This window comes from Neomonachus schauinslandi, chromosome 8 (assembly GCF_002201575.2).
Source record: "Neomonachus schauinslandi chromosome 8, ASM220157v2, whole genome shotgun sequence".
In the NCBI taxonomy this organism is placed as follows: domain Eukaryota; kingdom Metazoa; phylum Chordata; class Mammalia; order Carnivora; family Phocidae; genus Neomonachus; species Neomonachus schauinslandi.
The window spans coordinates 45,640,059-45,664,133 of record NC_058410.1 but is presented as its reverse complement, the minus strand read 5'-3'; the positions used below and the strand labels follow the sequence as shown (position 1 = coordinate 45,664,133).

Sequence of the window (24,075 nt, the reverse complement as noted above, 5' to 3'; positions counted from 1 at the left end):
CGAGTCCCACATCGGGCTCCCTGCTCAGCAGGGAGTCTGCTTCTCCCTCTGACCCTCCTCCCTCTCATGCTCTCTGTCTCTCATTCTCTCTCTCGCAAATAAATAAAATCTTAAAAAAAAAAAAATTTAAAAAAAAAAGGCAGACACTTAACGACTGAGCCACCCAGGCGCTCCAGTGAACATCCATTTCTTAACTCCTCAGTGATGTTGACAGTTCTTTACAGTTCTCAAAAGCCACATTTAAGAAAAATATTAATATTAAACATGTTTAAACTACTCTCGGTTCCTTTCATGACTCAAAAGAACAAACAGTATCAGTCATTCATGTTGGAAATATCAATAATCATTTGTTTAATTTCAGAGAATAGTGCTGTCACTTGGTAGGTGTATGGGACACCTTGGATAGTTTATTTTATTTTGTTTTGTTTTCTCAAGACGGGGAGGCAGGGGGAAGTGGCAGAGGAAGAGGGAGAGAGAGAATCTTAAGCAGGCTCCATGCCCAGTGCAGAGCCCGACACAGAGCTCCATCTCACGACCTTCACGGCCCTGAGATCACAACCTGAGCCAAAATCAAGAGTCGGATGCTTAACACACTGAGCCACCCAGGCGCTCCCACCTTGGGTAGTTTTAAAATAAACCAGTAAGTGATATAAAAAGCATCTATTTCAAAAGTCAGTTGAGAATAGAGAATAACTTTCACCTGAGGACACTCAAACTGAAAGTGGGGGTTTTAGATATGAAGTTAGTATAGACCAAGTGATTTAGTGGAAAGAGCCTGGATTTGATATCAGAAAACGTACTCCTATGCAGTCTGAGCCACGTATACCTTGGGAAATTCACTTCACCTTTCTGAGCCTGTTTCCGGTCCAATGAGCATTGTAATGCTGACATCAGTGCCCGGCATACTTGATCTGTTAGAAGACTGGAAGGCCAGGAAATATGTACCTGAAAAAGAATTATATAAAAAGCCTTAAATTGTGACTGAGAATGGAGAGGGTACAATTCAATTATGATTAATAATATAGGTAAATGTTTTCTTTTGTTTTAATGATGAAAACTAAGTCCAGAAAGCTTGAGTCATCTGGAGATGAAGCAATAGCAACAGAACAGTCTGGGCAATGGAGAGGGGCCGGTCGGTGCTAGACAAGTCAGGGAGGCTGCGGGTCTGAGTCAGGGGGGTTGGAGAAGCCTGTGGTGGATGTCTGAGCAGGGCTGAATGCTCAGAAATGGAAGGGAAACTGAAGACTATCACTGAGTAAGTACAACTCAAGTGAAATCAGGCTTGAGCAAACCGAAATGATCATACCTCTTCAGTGACTCAAGGATGAATCTTTTAGGTGTAGGGTAAAGCAGTTTTACAAATAGACTATTTGGCCTGAGGTAGACAAAGAAAAAAAGCATTTCAAGGATGGAGGCAGTTGTACGGTCATGGACCAACTGGCTGGTTAGTAAAACCTAAAGGGCAAATTTGAGTTTAATGAATTAAACAAGGGAACAGAAACCATGCACTTTTAACAGCCCTATAAAATTGGGGTCCATTAGGCTAGAGCCAGGAATAAACCAGAAAGACAACTAGATAGATAGATAGATAGATAGATAGATAGATAGATAGATAGATAGATATAGATATATAGTTTGTTTTATTTATATATACATACATATTTTTTTGTTTTGTTCAGACCAGAAGAACATAGAAGGGATGCTTCTATTTGAGATAGATGACAAACAGAACTCATTCCTTTTTTCTTCCTTATCATGAAAAATAACCCTTCAACTGAAAGCGTAAAATGAAATTTGCAAGAGCTAATTGCAAACTTAGGTGAAGAATTTGGAAGAAAATAACCTAGCTCTCTAAAGCTTAACTTCTCTTATCTACAAAACTTACATCTCAGCAAGGAGAGTTTGCAAGTAAGGACTTTCATCTCAAATCAGCATAGAGAGAGATGAACACTAAAAGACCAGAGATGGACAAGTAGAGTTCCAATTTTCAAAAAAGCAGCACCTAGATTCCTGAAACCAAGACAGAGGGCTTTCTACAGATCCTGAGCAAAATCAATAAACCTATTCTTACAGTAATATCTAGGTACTTAGAAAAGGAAGAAATCCAGAGATTAACAAGAATTCACTAAGTAGTCATTTCCTTTCTTTGACAACGTTGCTACCCAGTAGAGCAAGGACCTCTCATAGACAACACGTTTGTTGTTTAAGCTGTATCTGGGAGGAAGAAGTTGCTTTTTCCTAATCCCTTGGCCTGGGTATGGGTGGGTAACTTTTTCTCATTTCCACAAAGATGCCAAGTACGCATGCACTTTAGCTGCTACTCTGGGACAAGAAAAGAAAATATGACTAAGTAACACGTGAGTCCTTCGTTGATGAGAATATTCATCAACAGTGTGCTAATTCAGTGTCAGTTGGCAGTGGAAAGTGCCTGAGAATGAGGACTTGAATGATGACATGGCATACAGACCAAATTTGTAGAAGACATAAAATTGGGAGGTAGAATTACCCAATTAATTATGTCAGTGATATTCAACATGTCAATGAGCTAAAAGAAGAGGCGTGACAGCACAATCAAACTTAATACAATCATGTTAAGGGATGAACACCAACTAGAATGAGTGTAGGCTGGGAAGGTGTGTTTCGGAGTAGTTATGAAAAAGACTTGACTACTTCAGAGTTTTAGGAGATTGTAATCCAGGAGTCATTAGGGTAATACTGCTGCCGTAATAGCTCACAGGGTTTACTTGAGGAAATACAGTAATTAGAACAAAGCAATTAAACATCTTTTTACTCTGTTATTTGGATGAAACCTTGAGTTTATTATTGGGGTCAGATTGTAAGAGGGACAATGGCAAAGGAAACTGCCTTCTAAGAGCTTTTCAGAAAGGATGAAGGAAAGCTGATAGAGTTGGTAGGTACCGAGAAAAACTGAAGCACTCTTCAGTGGAATTAAGGTGCCAGATGCTTCCTGGAAGACTCCAGAGGTCAAAGTTGCCGATCTTTGAGGCCTTTTGTATATGGGGCTTTTGCAAGATGTAGATGTTATCCAACAGCAGATTCTAGATCAATTGAAGGCAAAACTGGGGATGAAGGGAAGCAAATGACAATGGGTACTGTCACCTTTGAAGAGTTCTAAATCCTGCTGCACATTATGATCACCTGGGAAGAGATTTTAAATGCTAATGCGTAGACTCTAGCCCTAGAGATTCTGATTTATTGGTCTGGTGTGGGGCCCTTATTAAAAAGTATTTTATCAAAGTCCCTCTGCTGATTTACTGTTCTAGGTTGGAAAATCACTGAGCTAGATGCCTACTCGTTGAAAAGTTAAATCAAACCAGATGCTTTTTCTAAGGTGTCTTCCAAATTCGAGAAGATCAATGGAAATTAACACTTCTGGATTACCTTCTATAGCTAGGCACTTTCACAATTAATCCTCTCTAATAATTGAATTGATACATGTAAATCCCTTAGCACAGTGTCTGGCATGTAGTAACTCTCAAATATTAGCTATTTTTATTGTATAACCATTCAATGGAGGTACTGTATCTCTACATTACCAATGAGGGAACTGAGAGTCTGCAGTTAGTTTTCCAAGGCCTCTAGTAATAAATTGCAAAATAGGGGGTGCCTGAGTGGCTCAGTTGTTAAGCGTCTGCCTTGGGCTCAGGTCATGATCCCTCGAGCCCCCCATCGGGATCCCTGCTCAGAGGAGAGCCTGCTTCTCCCTCTCCCTCTGCCTACTGCTCTGCCTACTTGTGCTCTATCTCTCTGTCAAATAAATAAAATCTTTAAAAAATATATAAATAAATTGCAAAATAGGGATTTAAACCAGATTAAAGCCAGTTCTAAATTAGAGAGCCCTTTCTTCTCTGCTCCATAGGTCAGTGGTTTACCTGAGTGAACCTTTAAAAAATTTAATAAAACCACTTCCTGTTGACCTGTTTGTAAGGAATCTCTCTTCAAATGCATTTTTTTTGAAAAAGAGAAGCAAAAAAGTAGACATCCACATTTTTTTCCTAATGTGGCCTAACGTGGAAGGTCTTGAGAACCTCTGAAGACAAGGGAAATGCATGGAGGTGGCCCTTTAGAACTCCAACAAAGCACTTTGAAGCAAAACGAAGAAAAACTCTGCTCTCTGGTAAAACATCTCCAATTCTAATGAATGGGTAAACATCTGTCACTTTTGTACCTCTAGCTCTGATAGGTTTGAGTACACGCTAACACGGAGGGAGGCGAAGTCAGGCCTCAGGTGATGGCCTGGTCATATAGGACACCTCCCTGGAGTCAGGATGGACCAGGCTACGTGCAGTGGCTGCTTTAAGAAAAGGGAGGAAATCTCTCCGAAGGGGTTGTGACTACTAAGGTTGCAAATCCTCCACCTGGAAAACTTTGAGGGATCAGAGGTCTCCTCTCCCTCCTCCTCCCTCACCCTTCTCCCTACACGGGCCTAGGAGATAAGGTAAATGAAATTTCCTCTTGAAAGCCGCATACACCAAATGCTCTGTCCCTGGCCCCTTTACCTTTGATGATTAAAATCCGTTGAGTTTGCAGGGTTCGGGGCTTTTGGATTTAGTGATCTCCGTAGTGCAGTTAAGGGGAGAACTGCTTCTAAGTAGGTGATTTCCTCCCTCCTCTCTGAGAGTACAATCGAACACAGGAGAAAAGGAGGAGTAACTATTGTGGAGAAGGGGAGGGGAGTGGGCAACAGCCTCGGGAGCAAGGTTCTCAGCGTTTTCCTCGTTTCCTTCCCCAGCCTGTACGGAAGCATCAGCTCCTCCCCTCCGGGCCTCCAAAAGTATCTTTCGGAGTCGAACCCTAAGGGTGTGGGTCACTTAGAAACCAAAGCAACTCGGAGCCCGAGAGGCCTGGCAAGGCAGGGGTCCGTGGAGGGGAAGGGTGCGTGGGGCCCCAGTGGAGGGGAAGGCCCAACGCAGCGCTGAGCCGGGGAGCCCCCGGAGAGGAGGCGGCGGAGAAGGCGGGGCGGGCCGGAGGCCGGGGTCCGGCGTCGGGGGGGGTCCCCGTTTCCCCCTCCCCATTCTCGCCTCCCCGGGCTCTGGTGACGTTGCGGTTTCCTCCTCCCTCCACCGAGCCTCAGCGCCGGCCGCGTCCCGCCCTCCTCCCCGCTTCGCCCACACCCCTCACCCGCCCGCCCGCCCGGCTCGCAGTAGCGCCGCCTGAGGCTGCAGCGGCGCATCCCGTGGCGCGGCGCCCACCGGCACCCAAGGCGCGGCGGGCGCGCTGAGGGCTCGGCTCTGAGGGCGCCGGGGGTCCGGGCGCCCTGGAGTGAGGGGTCCGAGAGGAGGCTCCGGAGCCTGGGCCGAAGCTGGGGAGACAACGCCCGAGAGGACGAAGCCGCGGCGGGGAGCGGTAAGCGGAGGGGCGCGCGGCGGGCGCCGTTCTGGGCCCCGCGCGGCGCAACTTTCTTCCGGGGTCTCGGGCGGGTCTCTGGGCGCCGGCGGAGGCGGAGAGCCACGTCCCCTGCAGGGCGCGGAGCTCCGCGGGCTGCTCGCCCGGGCCCGGCGTGGCTGGGCTGTTGGAGGGCGCGCGAGGCGTGGAGCCCGAGCCGTGGGCTTGCCGGGGCAGCTCCTCGCCCCTTCCCGCCCCTTGAGCGCCCGGCGCAGAGTCGGCGCACCGTAAGGTCCCGGAGATCGGTTTCCGTGCCTCGGCTCTGGCCGGCCGCGCCGCGATTTCCCGGCCCGCCCGCGGGGCTCCCGCTTCCCCTCTGACGGGTCGGGTGGCACAGCCTCGCGCCCTTCTTTCCCTGCGTGCCCCGCTAGTTGGGGAGAGGGTGGTGATGGTCGTGTGTGCGGACCCCTCTGTGCGCTGGCATCTCCTCCGTGCGGCTGCGGAAGCCGGGGAAGCACGTCCCGAGCCTCCCCCAGATGCTGGATTCCAGCGCCGCTTGGCTCCGCCGACGCTCGGAGAAATTGTGGGTAAACCTCACTCGCAGGCAGCTCCTGGTGGTGGTGGTGGTGGGACGCTTGACTCACAGGCTGGGAAGCTCTGTAAGCAATGCCACATGGGCTGGAGATCTGTCGGGGCTGGAATCTGAGCTAAGTCTGTGACCCGGGAACTTTCTCGTTTTCATCGCTCATTTGAGGCAGCAGCCTCCGCTTAGGCTGGCTGCCATTGAAGGTTGAAGCCAACTCCATTGCTTAAATGCAGGAGGGGAGCCTCATTTACCTGGAATTCCTTAGGTCAGGAAATGACACTTTTAGTGTCTAGAGATCTTCATGTAATAAAGTTCTTTAAAATATTTTTCGTTAGTCGTGGTTAATGAGACATTAAATTTGAGAATGGACGTTCTCTCTTAGAAATCGTTTCAAAACAGGCTTTTCAGCATTTTTGACAATTTAATCTTTCAGGAACTCCCTTTTCTTCAGCTTTTTAAAAAAAATTTCTCGGGGCGCCTGAGTGGCTCAGTCGTTAAGCGTCTGCCTTCGGCTCAGGTCATGATCCCAGTGTCCTGGGATCGAGCCCCGCATCGGGCTCCCTGCTCCGCAGGAAGCCTGCTTCTCCCTCTCCCACTCTTTCTGCTTGTGTCCCCCCTTTCACTTCGTCTCTCTCTGTCAAATAAATAAATAAAATCTTTAAAAAAAATTTTTTTCTCAATAAATGATAACTTCTGAAATGATAATATGTGCACTATTTGGTAGAGTATTCGGACAATGCCACCAAAATGGATCATAAAAATGTAATGCCCTTGGAAGAATAGACTACAGGATTATCTGAGTATTTGTCTATCATGTGTTAACTTTTTTCTTTTAAGGTCACCATATAGGCACAAGTCCTTTTATGAAGTGTGTAGGTTAGATGTATTTTAGTAAAAATGAGAAAAGATGAAATTTAATGCCTCCATCATCTACTGACCCCTCTGTGTGGGTACAGCAAAAAGTGCAAGACAGTGCTGGTAATTGAGGAGATATACAGAGGTATATATAAGAAACTGCCCTAGTTCTCCTGGAGTTGCCAACGTAGGGAGAAAATATAACGAAGAAGCACCTGAGAGTTTGAGCCTGAGAAGTGTCATTTTCCATTGATTGGTATATCATGTCAGTGTCAGTTTCATCAATTTTTGGTTAATAAAGACAGTGGCCTGCAAAGTACATTTTTACATTCAGGTTAATATATTGATAGTACAGTCATCTCTGAGGTTAGGGGCCTAGTGTGGGAAGACAGTGGTAGGAAGTTAGCTAGGTTGGCCACATGAGGTCAGGACCATTACAGTGACTAACATTTTGTGTGAGTATCAACTTTAGTATTTATAAAATTAGTTCACAAATTAGCTAATACAGGTTTTCAAATGAGATTTGTGGTCTGGCTAGTCCAATTATCTTGCAGTGCTGCCTCGAGGGGACATGGTGGTCATCCATAAAGTTCTTAACTTCACAGATACTGTCCTATCTACCTTCCCCAGTGCTTCTTTTTAAAGATTATTTAATCTCTGAAAAAGGGTTTATGATCATAGGTGAAAATGCATTCTGCAATTACATAATAAAGTACTATACATATTTTCATGTTCTTTGTGGTAGATTATTTTGGTATTTATTTGTACTGCCTTGGATTCACACTGTGTTGTGTGAAAGAAATTACATTATTCCCATTCAGTATTAGGGTTGCAGCAAATGATTGGAAAGGAATAAAGGATAAAATATTTAAACGGGTTTTAATGTATCAGTAATCTAAGTTTTCAAAAGGGGTTAAGAAACTAGTAAAAGACCAGCATTTTGTCATTGCAGTGTATATGATGTATTACTTAACCATTAGCATGTTTGAGTCTAAAATATAGTATTCTTACTGTTTTCTCAGCCCCCCCCGCCTCCTCAAAAAAGAGAAATAGTGTTATTGGCCTGAGATGTGTTTGTGACAGGCCTTGGAGGAGGTGAGGAGCCTGTGGTAGAGGGAACTTCAACATCATAGTGGATTTTGGTATTTCATTTACTGAGAGGGGCTGGGCCTTTACTATTCTGAAGGAGTGGGTAAGGCATTCCACGAGGTTCGATGGGCAGCAGCCTTCTGAAAGAATGTGTCCAAGCAGAGGACAGGGCAGTTCTTGTTACTGATGCCTGAGGGTTTCCTCATCTTGGAATTACACTATCTTCCCCTAATTGGGGGTCACCCAATTACCAGCAGATGTTTGGATGACACAATAAAATTCTCTAAACCTAGAATCAGTGCCCAACATGGGAATTAGGCAAATATATAAGCCCAGAGTACCAAAAAGAGAAAATGTTTTCCCATGCAATTCATTTGGTGACTTAGTGGCAGAATAGGAACTAGAGAGTAAAATCCCAGATTCTTGAGGCACTGATCCATGCGTCCATTTGGTGACAGCGATAATTAGAAATGGATGAATTTCTAATTATCTTGCCAACTCTAATGCCCAATTCTAATAGGAAATTCCCTTTTAAAAATTAAACTCTGGGGGCGCCTGGGTAGCTCAGTCGGTTAAGCATCTGCCTTTGGCTCAGGTCATGATCCCAAGGTCCTGGGATTGAGTCCCACATGGGGCTCCCTCTTCCTCTGCTGCTTCCCCTTCTTGTGCTCTCTGTCAAATAAATAAATAAAATCTTTAAAAAAAATTAAACTCTGCATTAAGTGGATAATATTTTTAATTGAAATAATTGTTCTTTAAAGAAAATCTCTCTGTTAGTGAATAAACTTAGTCCCATGTTCTGATCCATCTACACTTAGTGTTTCACAATTTCTAGTCACATATAGAAGAGTGGTTTGGTTAGCTGTCGGTGGGGAAGTGTTACAGAAAAGATTCAAACTAGTAGAAAGTATTATGGGTGGGGTAAAGAGGTGCCATTAGGTGTAATAAACTCTTGCTTACAAATTCATATGTTTAGACAATTGAAGGAAAGGAAAAGTCCCTGATAGATCATATGGCTACACGAATACTTGCATTTTAAAATCACCTAGTACTTCTAAGTTTTTTTCAAATCTAGTATTTTCATATTTTGGCCTAGTGGAAATGGAGAGTGATACAGAGGAGGTGTCTTATCCTCATTTTAGGGGTGTGGAAATGGAAATATTGTGAAGGTAAGAGATTTGTCTGTCATTTTTACAAATAGTTAGTGGCCTACCTTAAATACGAGGTGAACCCACATTGCACATTTAATTAGACTTTTCTCCTTCATGACTCCAAGTTCATGTGATTAAAGACTCTTAAATTTCATTTTCCTACAGATGTAGTTTATTATCCCTTTTCCTACTCACTACTGTCCAGGGACTGTCAGCTCCGTCAAATGCTTATGTGCTTCCCAGACTTCTGTAAACTGGCTCTTTACAGACCCCCTTCCCACAGCTCCCTCTGCTTCCACTCTGGGCCTTATAAGGATTCCATTGTGGGGCCTCTTCGAATTCCCGAATTCCTGCAGAGTCCTAGGCTCATCGCTAAGTTCTCCTTAGCTGCCTTTAGGTCTTTGAGTGCTTTACCACTTGTGTGGCTTGCTTCTGCCTATCCAGGCAAGCTCCAGCCTGTTGGGGGTGTGGAATCCAGATCCTTTTTCAGATGCCCAGAAGAGTATAAACCTGCAGGAGGCAGAATGAGCGTTTGCAGAGCCTGTTGGAGATCACAAAGAAGAAAAGGGAATGATTTTAATTTGGCAAGAGAAGAAAAGACAGTTGAGGCCATCTGTTTATTTCTTTTTTTTAATCTTTTTTTTTTTTAAGATTTTATTTATTTATTTGTCAGAGAAAGGGAGAGAGAGAACAAGCAGGGGGAGCGGCAGGCAGAGGGGGAACCAGGCTCCCCGCCGAGCAAGGAGCCCGATGCGGGACTCAATCCCAGGACCCTGGGATCATGACCTGAGCCGAAGGCAGACGCCCAACCGACTGAACCACCCAGGCGTCCCCCCATCTGTTTATTTCTTGGGGTAGTTTGTAATTCAGTAATTCAGAAGAACACTATGAATTTTTAATGTGTGTGAAGATTACCAGTGGATTTCCTTCTAGTTGTTTCAACTCCTTAGGGATATTCCGTAAGCATGAACGTGGTAAGTGTTGTCATCAAATGTTAGTAAACAATTGCTGAAAGAACAGAATTTGCCTCTTCAGTAATATCTAGAAGCTATAAACATACTGATAATAAGCGTGGTTTGACATTTTATATTTGGGAATGGTTATGGCCATTAGATAAGTATGGTCCTGTTTTTAAAAATATAACAAGACATATATGCAGTTAACTCTCAATGGCTTGTACGTGACATATGTATTGTAGGTTATTTGTGTCCATCTGCTTTGTCCTAGACAGGGTCAGAGAGAGTTTGCGACTGAGTGTACATGCCAAAAAAATTTTTTGGTATTATTTATGGAATTAATATTGCCTCTCTTCTCCCCAGTTAATATGAAAAAATAGCAGGATAATCATAGTAAAATTCCCTGTATGTGTTTAAATTAGTATACACTGCTCTTTTTTTTTTTTTTTTTTTAAGATTTTATTTATTTATTTGACAGAGAGAGACACAGCGAGAGAGGGAACACAAGCAGGGGGAGTGGAAGAGGGAGAAGCAGGCTTCCCGTGGAGCAGGGAGCCCGATGCGGGGCTCGATCCCAGAATCCTGGGATCATGACCTGAGCCGAGGGCAGACGCTTAACGACTGAGCCACCCAGGGGCCCCACACTGCTCTTTTAGTAGAAATCAAATAGGTCCACAATCAGTTAAAGAACTGTCATTGAAATCTTTCCCTTTGAAATATTCATTGCATACACAGATGCCTTAGAGTTGTAAATTTCTATTTGTTGATTAAATCAAGGCTTCTGCATTTTTCTTGCATGTAACAAACTTAGCTACTAAGCAACAGGCACTTGATGCATGCAGATGTTATACCACAGCAAAGTTGAATCAGCATTTCATAACTCTTAAAAGGAATTTGTAAAGGAAATGGGCTTACGAAACTTGTGGGTCTATAATATTTTTATTGATGAAGTACACAGGCCATATACTGGCTTTACTATTGGAGTCTAATGGCTAGTGCAAGAAAAATGGGGATATTAGTTAGCAATTCATGAAGTGGGAGGTAACAACGTTAGGCTGGTTACATACATTTCAGTGTATAATGTAGTAATCTGCACATTATGTTGTGATGCTAGCAGGGATTACTCATTTCCAGATGTCACAGTCGACACATTGACACTTAGATTTAGAAGACTCTCTTAGATTGAAGTATGGAAAGGGTTATTGCATTGCTAAAGTTCGTTTGCATCCAGAAAGTTGCGTCACTGACAAGAAACTCAAGAATTGCATGATGAAAATCACCAAGTAGTTTAAAAGTGTTCCCATGCCAAGGTACGCTCAACAGCCTGGCAGGCCCAGGAGAGGGGCGGGGAAGACTGCCTGGCTGCGGGACAGTCCTGCTTACCTTCTTTACAGCTCTGCTTGTAATTCTTTCTTCTTGAAGCAGCACTGTTTTTGTTATTTGAGCCTACTGAGGACAGACTATAAGTCACGGATTTCTAGAATTCTACAAATTCTGGTGAAGAACTCTTCTTGGGGCCTTGGCTGTTTCATGATAGCATTCTAGGAGGTACAAATGGGGCCAGAGTACCAACAGTGTGGATAATCAGGCTTGGGCCAGCTGCATTTTGGAATCACCTGCAGTGTTTACACTTCTCCCTTGGGGGGGATAGGTCTGGCAGGAAGGAAAAAGTAGCCTAAAAGGGAATGTTGAACAGCTGTTTCCCATCTTCCCTGAAGAAAAAGAAGAGGAAATCGACTTACTGCAAGTATCAGGAGGGATTTATGCTAAATACAGGGAAGTTTTTCTGAATATTTTAACCTTTAGAATGGCTTTCTGAAGGAGGCCTTGGAGTTCTTCTGTGTTTAAAAAGGTTTAACTGAGGCTGTCCTGGAGGGATGTTAGCATCCGTCTTCTCGGGCTCTAATTTTATGACTTCGGCTCATCTGGATATGAAAATCTTAGGAATTAAAAAAGACTTAATTATATGAATATAGAAGAAATGGTCAGTTTTAGTGTTTGAAACATAAGTTATCTTTATGGTTTCTACTTAGCATTTTTGTTATTAGAACAAAGTATTTGCTCACTGGCTAAATACTGATTATGTGTAAAAGTCCTTTAATAACCTTTCATTCAGGTACACATTATAATATCTGAAAATTCCTCTTCTCTATACTTAATCTGTTTCCTCCCCCAAACAGGTCGCTTTTCTTCACATTTCTTTTTTATTCAAGAAAACCGTTAAAAAAGGTTTTGGCACCAGACTATAGTATTCCATTTGGGCTTTTCAGTAATATCTTTTATGTTTTTCTGCTCTGTTTTTTTTATAGTATAACTAGACTGGCAGTAGTGGCCACAGGAACATATGGGGCATTCATCAGTCATGTGGTCAAAATACAGAGGTTGCCTATGTCAGAAAGAGTCTGGAAACTTCTCTCATTTACCAAACTTCTTATAGCAGTATTTATGGTTAAAAATTAATTATGGTACTTATAAAAATGGAAAGTGAACTTTGTTTCATTTTTGTTTAAGAAAATAGAATCTCCAAGAGAATTGAGAGTTTCAGGCCAGTGGTTCTGTTTTTTCTCAATATTAAAATTAGACAGTACTTGAGGTGTAATTCTCTTAAAAGCAGGTTCATTTTGATGCAACAGCAAGTGTTGGAAAAAGCACTCTCAGCCAGTGTCAGTGGGCAAGAAGTGGAGCCCAGCAAAGTCAGTGTCTTAGGCAGTTGGAATCGGTGTTTCAACTTAGTTTTGCAGTCGATGGTTTTAAAGCAGTTTTGAAATGACCTTTCTCAAAGGAAATTCTGATTCTTGGAGGCACTGAAAAACCTGCAGACTTATATGAGGTAAGAGTGTCTTTTGCTGGCCCCTTTGGTGGTAAGCTTAATTTCTTCTTTCCCTCCTTTATCTTTACCTTAAGTCTTCCACAAGTTAGAGGCCATCAGTTCTACTGAGAACCCAGTAGAAGTAGAGAGCAAAATAAGAATCTGTTAGGGTGCCTGGCCAGCTCAGATGGAAGAACCAGTGACTCTTGATCTCGGAGTCGAGTTCCAGCCCCACATTGGGTTATAGAGATTACTTAAATAAATGAACATATAAAAATCTTAAGCTTCACCGTTTCTTCTAAGGAAACCGAGCATTGTTCAGATTGGATTCCACGTTAACCAGGTGCTATGTTATGGTTCTAAGGTTCTCACCATTAAAATTTTTAGACTTACTGTGACTTGTATAGAATTATTCCATATTAAATTCAAATTAACAAATAGTTAATTTTGAGTATCTGCTGCAGGAACTTGAGAGCTTTACAAATTCAATTTCATTTCTAGTTGTTGAATTTCATCTTGCCAGTTTCAGGTTAAGTTGGACCACATTCAGTATCTCTTTCTTGGGGAAGAAATGTGTGTAGTATTTATACTACTAAATTGCCATAAAATGATAAATCCCGTGCCTAAAGAAGGTGAATTGAGCTAGCAGTGTTAGGGCAGATATGTAACAGATCCTTCTTTGTGTGCTTACACCTTTTTTTCTTGTTGGTGAAGCCACTGAAGTTTGGTTCAGTGATTGCAAGTTTTAGAAAAGATAAATCTGTGTTACTTGGGAATGAATGCTTTGATATATAACTTTTTCCACTGTACTTTTGAACCTAGAGAGTTAGATGAAAGAACATTATACTTCAGCGATAGAAATACTGAAAGGATTTAGTCATTCTGCAAGTATTTGCCAGGTACTTCTGTGTTTGAAGGGACGTCTGTGTGGAGGCTAAGAGGGGAAGCATACAAAATAAATAGGACATGGTTTCCAGGCTTGGGGAGCTATAAAATCTGGTGGGGGAAGGATAACCAAGTATGAAACTTTATGAGAACAACTAAGTGCTGACCAGAGCCGAATGCATGCAGTAGAATGGCAGGAAGGAGGAGATCCGTAGGATTACCCCGGCAGAGAATACCCAGCTAGGAGGGGAGAACGAGCTGGGCCTCAGAGGACTTTATGCCAGGAAGGGGAAGGGAAAAAGCATCACAAGCAGGGCAGCTGAGCCAAGGCACAGGAAGCAGAGAAAGAGAGTGGCTGCTAGGTCGAGGAGAACTTGGGAAAACTATGGGAATTCACTTCTCTCCTGTAACATTCTCTTTCCTTTCTTCCCTTCGTTATGCATCTGTTCTTCAAGTGTTTCTTGAAGGTCTGATTGCATGTAATCAGCTGTGTATGACACTTTAAGAAAGACCAGACCAAGACCCCAGCCTCACAACAGCTTATACCTCAGTGGGTAAGATTCACCTCCAATCCCTTTTGGATCCAGAGAAGACTGAAACCATAAATATGAGAGAGGAAGATAACATATACCTTCAAATAACTCAGTGTGCATGTAATTAGTACTAAATGCATACATTAGTAAATGCATATAAAGCTATAAATATTTTTATTGACCTCTTTTTAGGCCCAATTCAGGCACCACCTCCTCAGTACCTCTTTCTCCACCCCAGCTTGTGGTAACTTCTGTAAATCTCCATAGTAATTTGTCATTCTCATGCAAACATCCTTCTTTTTATTTTAGTGGTTTGTGTAAAAATTTCATTTCTTTTGCCCTCTTATAAGATGATGTAAGCACCTTCTTGGCTGGCATTATTCCTGAATTCTCAAGGAATATTGAACAACGCATATACGAGGCCACAGGGGAGACCACTTATGGATGGAGCTGCCAGGGAAGGCTTCATAAAGAATGTTGTATTCTTTGAGAAAGATAAGAGTTTGGGTGTGGAGCAGCATCGAGGGGGAATTCCATGAACGAAAATAACAGTGGGAATAAAGGACAAAAATGTGAGTTGTGCTGAAGCAAGGAAGAGCAGGTAAGTACAAAGGGAGAATTTGTGTAGGGAGGAAATGAGTGATGAAATGAAGGTAGGCAGGTGCTAGATTGTGGAAGCTCTTGGATGAGAAATTTGTTCGTTTTATTGTGGGAAATAGAGGCTCTTGGATAGAAAAGTGATATTATAATAGTGATTGTTTAATTTGTGAGGAATTTTGTGGTTTACAAAGATAGTTGTTTCATGGGTAGTATGGTCAGACTGCGTGGGTTTCTCTCTTGGCTCTTCACTATGTATGTGACCTTGGGTAACTTACTCAATCCACCTATGCCTCAGTTTCCTCATCTGTAAAAAGGGGATGATATTAATATCTACATTATGGGCCTGTGGTGAAGATTAAATGAGTTAATCCATGTGAAGTACTTAACACCGTTCCTGGCACTTGGTAAGCACTATATATATTTATTGTTTATAGCAATAAGAATTACGATCTCTGCTTTTGAAATGAGAAAATTGTAGAGCTAGGACTGCATTTGCTAGAGCTGCTGTAACAAAGTACCTCTAACTGTGTGGCTTAAACAACAGAAATTTATTCTCACAGTTCTAGAGGTTAGAAGTCCAGAATCAAGGTGTTGATGGGGTTGGTTCCTTCTAAGGCCATGAAGGAGAATCTGTTCCATGCCTCTCTGCTAGCTTTCGGTGGTGTCTGTCAGTCTTTGGCATTCCTAGGCTTGGCAATACTTCACCCTGATCTCTACCTTCATCGTCACATGGCATTCTCCCTGTGTGTCTCTCTGTCTCCAAATGTTCTCTTTTTATAAACATACCATATTGGATTAGGGACCCATCCTACTCCAATATGAGCTTTTCTTAATCAATTATATCTTACAACCCTGTTTCTAAGTAAGGTCACATTCTGAGATATGGGTGATTCAGACTTCTACATGATGAACTTTTATCAGACACAATTCAACCCGTAACAGACTCCAAGTCAGATCTTTTGAGTCTATCACACTATGGCCATCATGTGCCAGAAGGATTGCGGAAGAGGGGAGGTAGGTCTGTATGAGAGACAGTTAGTGAGCTCTCCTTGGCTTTTCTGTCTCCTGTTTGCCCGGACCTGCACCATTCCCTGAATGGCTGCAGTGATGGACATGTCACAGAGACTCTTGAGATAAGGATATCTCCCTGTCTCCTGAAGGGATCTTTTGCATTTCTTTCTTCTTTCCAGCATAGCAGTCTCTTGCTTCTTTCCATTTGGGGATTGGAGAGAAAAGTATTCAGATAAGTTTAGGGATATTAAACTTACACTGGATAATTTCAGTCTTCTCTGTAAATTTGGACGATTTATCACTGTCCCAAAGTATAGGTGAGAAAGGAAGAATTGAATACTTTTGGAAAGAGGCAAAAATCCAAAGTATCAATGTAAGGATTTTATTAAAGAGTCTATTGGAGATGAGTAAGTGGGTCAATATGCTGAAGTCAGATAGAAGTTGATGCCTCTCGGCCTTATTGTTGGAATTGAGGTGGAATGGGCAAATATGATTGAGGTTTGTGAGTCACTGAAGTTAAAAATATCCCCAAACAATAGAAATTGCCTGCGATGGTTAAAAAGAGTACATCCACAAGTGGTGATTTCAAGTGGCAAAGGTACTAGAAGAGTCACAGAGAGAGCTAAGGGGTGGCCCCAGGAATCGAAAAGGCTCACTCCACCTTCCTTGTGGCTTGGGAAGAATGAGATGTGACCTCCCAGAGAGCATAGCAGAGGATAGGGCGTCACTGAAAAAATCAAAGTTTCTTTATAAAATCTTTAGTTTGGAAGGAGCCGAAGTGACATCTGCTCCCCCTCCCCTGCCTCATTTAACTTAGGAATTGCCTGACAGGTGGTCCTCTTACCTCCACATTCATTTAGGACGATACATGAGAAGAAAGTTTAGAAAATAAGATTAGTACAAAAGGAGTTTTCTCCAGCGTCCAGCTCCACGAAGAGAACACCATCAGATTTGACAAAAGAAATAGCTAGGTGGAAGCTGGTTGTGAGCAGAGAGGTTGGGTGAAATGTGTAGAGTGGAGATGAGAAGTGTATGCCTAGATTAGGAGATGTGGAAAACAGAGCTACCATTCCCAGAGTAGGATGCTAAAGACAGTATGAAATAGAAACAGTTGATTCACCAAGACATCCAGTTAAGCCTGTATAACCTTGGACATACAGACACAAACATTATTCTTTTGTTATTCTTTTGTTCTGCACAGTGATCATAGTCTTCAGCAGTCTAGTAGAGCTTTTCCTTAGTTTCCTGGCTAGTAACACTTTATAGATCTATAAAAACTCACCATAATAAGATATCTAGCACAAAATAATAGGAGTGGCATAGGTGTCCGAGAAATAATTCATTAGAAAGCATCCTGATTCTTTTGAATTCTCTAGCTAAAAGAAATGTTATCAGTAGAGGAAGGTTTGTTTGTTTTTTTTTTAATTTGCAAATAGCACTAATAAAGCTCTTATACCAAACCATTAAATAATAATAATAATCTTTGGGAATACAGTTAAAAGTGGGGACATGAAGGGAATCACTCTAAATTTCAGAACAGAACAACTTTAATAAAAGTCTTAGCACCAGACAACCAACCATCCAGCAGAAAGAGAGGCCTGGCTGGTCTGGGCAGGAGTAGATGGGAAAAGTGGCGGGATGTCTAATCCAATGTGAAATGAGCTGAAAGTTTTATGGTGGCATTTAGAGAAAGACCTGGAGAAAAACCCATGAAAACCATTTGTGGACTGTTGGGAAACAAAATGGGATGCTCAGGGCATGGAGTGTGATATGAGGTGGGCCAGACACATTAAGGAAGGTGTGACAAGACTTGGGGGCACAGCAAGCCACCTGCAACCTGGGGCAGATGCGGTGTGAGCTTTGTGCCCCAGGGAGGGTTGAGAGGGCAGTGAGTATGGGGGCCACTATCAGTAAACTGTAATAATCGCCCTGAGTAACCTTGAAAGGGTCAAACATTGTAGTCCATTTTACCTCCAGATGGTTTGTCTTGGTACACAAAGATTTTTATTGCTTCTTTTTATGTCGTTATATAATTATATGTATAGTTATCTCTGAGTTTTTAAAGGTTTACATCTTGACACATTAGTTAATCCATTCAGTAAATAATCTCTGCGTGTTTATTAAGTGCTGGGCACTCTTCTAGGTGTTGGGGATATAGCAGAAAGCAAAGTGCCCTTATGGAGCTTGCGTTCTAGAGGGGGCAGCCAAGCAGACAAAAGAAATAAGTAAATTATATAGTAGATTAGAAGGTTGTAAGTGTTCTGAAGAAAAGTAAAATCCAGAAGGGAGTTAGGGAATGGTGGTGATTGATTTAAATAACGTGGTCCCAGCCAGCCTCGCCGAGGAAGTCACATCTGAACAAAAGCTTAAAGGAGGCGAGGGAGCAAGCCATGTAGATGTCTGGGGGGGAAGCATTCTAGGCAGGAAGAACACAGGTGCTGAGGAAGGAGCACACCCCATGAGCACAAGGAGAGCAAGGGGGCCACATGGCTAGAATGGGAAAAGACACAGAGAGGCAACAGGGGCAGGCCACATAGTGCCTTGAGAATGATTGTAAGCACTTTGGTTCTTACTCTGAACAATGAGAAGCCACTGAAGGATTTTAAACAGAGCAGTGACATAACCTGAATTGTGATTGAACAAGGACAGGTCTGGCTGCTGTGTTGAGAACGGCCATGGGGAAGTAAGGGTGAAGGCAAGCAGACTAGTTTGGGACCTTTGTAATAATTCTGGCAAGACATGCTGTGGCTTAGGCATAATGGCAGGGTTGAAAGTGTCTGGGTTCTGGATGTATTTTGAGGGTGGAGTCAACGGAATTGGCTGATGGTTTAGACCTGGAGACAGAGTGGGCAAGGGAAGGAGGGGGAGTTTGGGCCTCAGTTGCTGGCAGTGTTGATTGCCGGGAACTGAGATGGGCAAGTCCTGAGAAGACAGTGCCTGTGTCTTTGGGTTAATTACATATATGTATCATTGTTTTACAAACCAAGGCTGTGGTATTCTGAGTTTTGATTATGATTCATAAAAGGACATTTGGAAAGTACTCAGAGATTTCAGTGCCAAAGGACTATGATCTGTGAGACAAAAATGAGAATCGAAAAAAGTGCATATAAAAATGTTTGAGAATGTGAAAGGCAGCAAAAAAGGTTCAATGTTGTCATTGGTGAGTACTTAAAGATTGGAAAAATGGAAGAATGCTTGAATATAAGTAAGAAATAAAAACGAGCTTCATGTATAGTGAGAAAAGCATCACTCTCCAATATATACTCTGTATACATACTCATGAGTGTATATACTCATCCAATAAATGAAATTTTTATTTTGATTGAATAAGCTGGAATTGTAGGTTTAATGCCAGCAAATTACTTTCCCATGAAATTCTTTTAAGCCTTTTGCCTAACATCTGTGTATTTCATTTTTTGGATAATACCTATAGCTTTTAGGCAGTCTCTAAGTCCAGTACTGTAAATTCTGCTGTGTCTTTTGCTTCAACAGCAATATCCTTGGACAGAATCATTTTTCTGGAGATAAATCATAGAAAAAAAGCAAAAGTTGAGTACAAGAAAAAGATTTGGTGAATATTATGCCAGTACTTTCTAATGGGCAAATTATGTGGCAAGACTCATACTTCTAACAGGAATTAAGATGATTGGACTAAGAAGAAGACTGGGGAGGGGGTTCCCCAAGACCACCATCAGACCCAGTGATCCACTAGAAGCCACTCACAAAAAGGTGTTTTAATCATGAATATAGTTTGACACAGCCAGGGGTACAGATTAAAATCAGCAAAGGGAAAAGTTGCGTGGGGGAGACTTCGGGAGAAAGCAGGCACAGGTTTCCAGGTCTCCTCTCTCAGTGGAGTGGCACTCCTGACCACAGTACGCGGCAGCAGGGGCCAAGCGTTGCCAGCCAGGGAAGCTCATCCCAGCCTTGGTGTCCAGAGCTTTCACTGGGGTCCCCATGTGTAGATGCGCAGCACCTGCGTGACTGACTTTAGCTATTCAGAGTCTTGCCCCTCGGAGCAAAGATAGGAGTTTGTCATGAATCAGTGTTAGTATAAACTATCTGGTCATGCTAGTACTACATGGCCCGAGGCCTCAGGTATACAAAAATCGTGTATCTGGCAGGATATTACAAGGGCTCAGAGCTCCTCTTGAGCCAGTCCTGAAAACAGGCCTTTCTTAGAAATTTTACAGGGTTTGAGCAGTAGGCCTACTGGGTTAACCCTTTACTGCATAGCGTGGTTAGCGTGGTAGGGCCTTGAGGATGCTATTAGTGTTTCTTAGAGTCATTGTGAGAGGCTGAACCTATAGGACCTGATCCTGGAGGAGAATGATATCAGGACATACCCCAAATATACACAGTTTTAGCTAAATTCATAAATGAGTGAAACTGAGTAGATTACATATCAGAGGTTAAGTGTGTTTTGTGGTACTTAGCCTGAGAATCTATAATTGATGTCATGACTCATTCCACAGAGGTTTGCAGATACTGGGCTAGAGGAGCAGAGGACCTGACCTGCAGGGACATGTGGTGTTGACTGAAATCAGGAAAGAGGTAGAAAGGAGGAAAGGGAGGCCTCAAGGTGACATTGAGGCAGAGGAATTGGTTCATTCGACTCTGGAGGCTGAGAAGTCCCATGATCTGCTGTCTGCAGGCTGGAGCCCAGGAAAGCTGGTGGTATAACCCCAATCCAAGGGCAGGAGAAGACTGATGGCCCAGCTCAGGCAGGCAGGCAGACAGGCAGAGTGCGCACAGAGTGTGAGCGCGCATGAATGAGAGTGAAATCTCCTTCTGCCTTTTGTTCTGTTCAGACCCTCAGTGGATTGAATGGCTCACCCACATCAAAGAGAACAATCTCCTTTACTTTTACTTGGTCTGCTGATTCAAATGCTAACCTCTTGCTGAAACCCCTTCGGAGACACATCCAGAAATACTATTTAACCAGATATCTGGTACCCATAGCCTGGCAAGTTGACACATAAAATTAACCATCACACCTGGTAAGAAAGAAAGTCATATATCTAAAAATCCAAGGGGGAGAATTGGTTATAGAATTAAAGATAGTTTTATCCACAAATTCAAGGAGTTACATTACCAACTGGAAGTTAATGTGTATTGCCATTTATTTATTTATTTATTTTTAAAGATTTTATTTATTTATTTGAGAGGGAGAGAATGAGAGAGAGCACATGAGAGGGGGGAGGGTCAGAGGGAGAAGCAGACTCCCCGCCAAGCAGGGAGCCCGATGCGGGACTCGATCCAGGGACTCCAGGATCATGACCTGAGCCGATGGCAGTCGCTTAACCAACTGAGCCACCCAGGCGCCCCAATGTGTATTGCCATTTTGGGGAAGTAGAAAATTATTTAAATCAAACATCAGATTTTTTGAAGTCAAACTTAGGTTCAGAAGTGATTTTTTCATCTTTTAAATTTCATCTAGACTGGTGTTTCTATGTGTAGGATGTTTTTCTGGCTGTAAACACATGTGTCATTGTGGTATATCAGAAAGCTTTATCTCTCCATATAAATATTGGTTGATGAAGAAATAGTATTAGATTGAAGATTTCTTTTCTTCTCAGACGTGTTGAGTTACTTGGAATATGTAGTCTGAAGGTTATAAATGTGCCGTTGAGCTGGAAAAAGGAGAAACCTCTTGGCCTACTTTGTATTTGTCAAAATATTTGATATTTTTAGGCTCCTGATGACTCTGCAAGGTTCTGAGCACACAATGCATTGTACCTATTTTAAAAATAACATTCTGTGTGTGATAGTTTTGTGAGCGCTTCCTCCTGGTGTCATGGCACACTTCCTCTCCGTTGGACCGACCTTGGTCTCATTGAGAAGATGGTGATGACTGCTAGCACTTAGGTATATCAGCTAATTAAAGATCACAGAGACCCTATGAGGAAGGTATTATTTTATCCAGTCTCTGGAGGGGAAAACAGGGACATAGCTAGGGCCGTGGTGGTGCTGGGATTCAAACTTTGGAAGTGTGGCTCCAGCTTATGGTTACAGCCACTAATCATGTTCTGAGGTGAACAATGATGACTAGCATTTTGGGGGAACTCTTACCAGAAAGTGTTAAGTGCTTTATAGGTGTTATCTCATTTATTCTCCTAACCGTTATATGAGACAAATAATATTTTCATCTTCATTTGAGATAAGGGACTAGGTTTCGACAGTTTGCTTGTCCAAAGTCAGAGCAGTAAACAAAAGCCACTCTGATCCCCCTGTGAGCTCTCTTAGCCACCTCTCCAGTCTGCCCTTGTCAGTCTATGGCAGGAAGAAAAATTGTACTTTAGCTTTTTAATGATTATTTATGGTTTTGTTTAACTGTTGTTATTTGAAATTGTATGAAGTTATATTTAGCCACTAGCTTCATTCTCTTTATCTTCTTTTCTGTGCTTTATATTTTTAGCCAGTAATGCCAGAAAAGTATTTTCGTGGTTAAAGATATTGCTGAGAAAGCTATAGCTGGTTTTGTAGAACCTTCCAGAGAATCTTTGGTTACTTACTGTTCAGAAAAATTTTGGAGAAAAAAATGATTGTTAATTTTCTTTTGGGGCCAGCTATAGTCTGTTAAATAAATTATGTTGGATTAAGGGAGAATTCCTTTTTATTTTTATTGTCAGAGTAATACAAGTTCTGCAGTTTAAAATAAACCAATTCAGGGGTGGCTCAGTCGGTTGAGAGACTGACTCTTGATTTCAGCTTAGGTCGTGATCTCAGGGTCATGGGATCAAGCCTGGAGTGGGGCTCCACTCCGCTCTTGGCAGGGAGTCTGCTTGAGATTCTCTCTTTCTGCTCCCCTCCCTCTGCTCCTCCCCCTGCTCGCACTCCAGTGCATGCACGCTCGCTCTCTCTCTTTCTCTCTCTCAAATAAATAAATCTTAAAAAAAAAAAAAACCTCAGAAACATCATTTTCGTAGATTTTTATCCTATAATTATTAAGGGCAGAGCATAATGTTTCTTGTTTACTTTTTATCCCTGTGCCTAGCACGGTTCCTGGATTTAATAGCTGCTCAATATGTAGCTGAATTAATTAATTAACATTTACAAGAAATTCTTACCTCCGACATGGATGGGAAATTGATCTTCCAGTTCTGGAAAACAATGCATTGGAAAACTTAATGTGCATAAATTACTACTTTTTAAACACTTTGGAATTCCAAAAAGAAATACACTTAATTATATTCAACATTATATTATCTGAAAATAGTATCAGAATAAAAAATATTTTTAAACAATTTTATTTATTTATTTTTAAGATTTTATTTATTTATTTGACAGGGAGAGGGAGAAGCAGGCTTCTTGCAGAGCAGGGAGCTCAACGCCAGGACCCTGAGATCATGACCTGAGCCGAAGGCAGATGCCACCCATGTGCCCCCAGAATAAAAAATTTTGAAAATACTTTAGCATATTTTATTTTAATACCATCATTAAGAAAATCAATTATAATTGTAGTAAAGAGGTACCAATTAGAAGGTGTCCAATTGTTAGACTGCTAGATAAACTAGAATTTACTTATAGCTTAGAAAGTATAACCATTTCATTTCCTCTTTTAGACTTTTTGTAAGCAAAATTAGCTGCTTCATTGATCTCCTCAGTGACTTTGTAAATCTTCCACCATACCTCTACCCTGCTTTCTCTTTGCCCCCATGAAAGTATAGATTTTACTTCCTTTCTATTTTCTGACAGCCATGCTCTCAAAAACTGGGTCTAATTTGTTTTTAGGTAATACCTTCATTTATTTATTTTTTAAAGTAAGCTCTGTGCCCAACGTGGGGCTTGAACTCATGACCCCAAGACCAAGAGTTGCATGCTCTACCTACTAAGCCAGGCAGGCACCCCAAAAGCTGGATCTTAATGGTTCTTAGTTTTGTAGTAATGTGCACCAGGCAGAACTCTACCACTAAATGATGCCTTCAGTTTGATAGCCACTAAATTACTTATTCAAGTAGTCCTCTGGTGAATGGGAGATGGAGCCTTCATTTTATTTTTATTTATTTTTTTAAAGATTTTATTTATTTATTTGAAAGAGAGAGACACAACGAGAGAGGGAACACAAGCAGGGGGAGTGGGAGAAGGAGAAGCAGGCTTCCCGCCGAGCAGGGAGCCCGACGCGGGGCTCGATCCCAGGACCCCGGGATTATGACGAGCTGAAGGCAGATGCATAACGACTGAACCACCCAGACGCCCCAGGAGCCTTCATTTTAAACATAATTTAGGTTAACCATTCTTCTTCTTCTTTTTT

General features: G+C 42.2%; 1 protein-coding gene across 1 annotated transcript in view; it reads left to right on the top strand.

The window, feature by feature from the left end:
• The first annotated feature begins 5,342 nt into the window (after nucleotides 1-5,342).
• The window catches only part of DSE (dermatan sulfate epimerase), an 81,095-nt gene continuing 62,362 nt past the window's right edge, over nucleotides 5,343-24,075 (top strand). The window contains exon 1 of the mRNA XM_021693172.1: nucleotides 5,343-5,367. The gene's annotated coding sequence lies outside the window, so the exon portion shown is untranslated. The remainder of the gene's footprint in view (nucleotides 5,368-24,075) is intronic.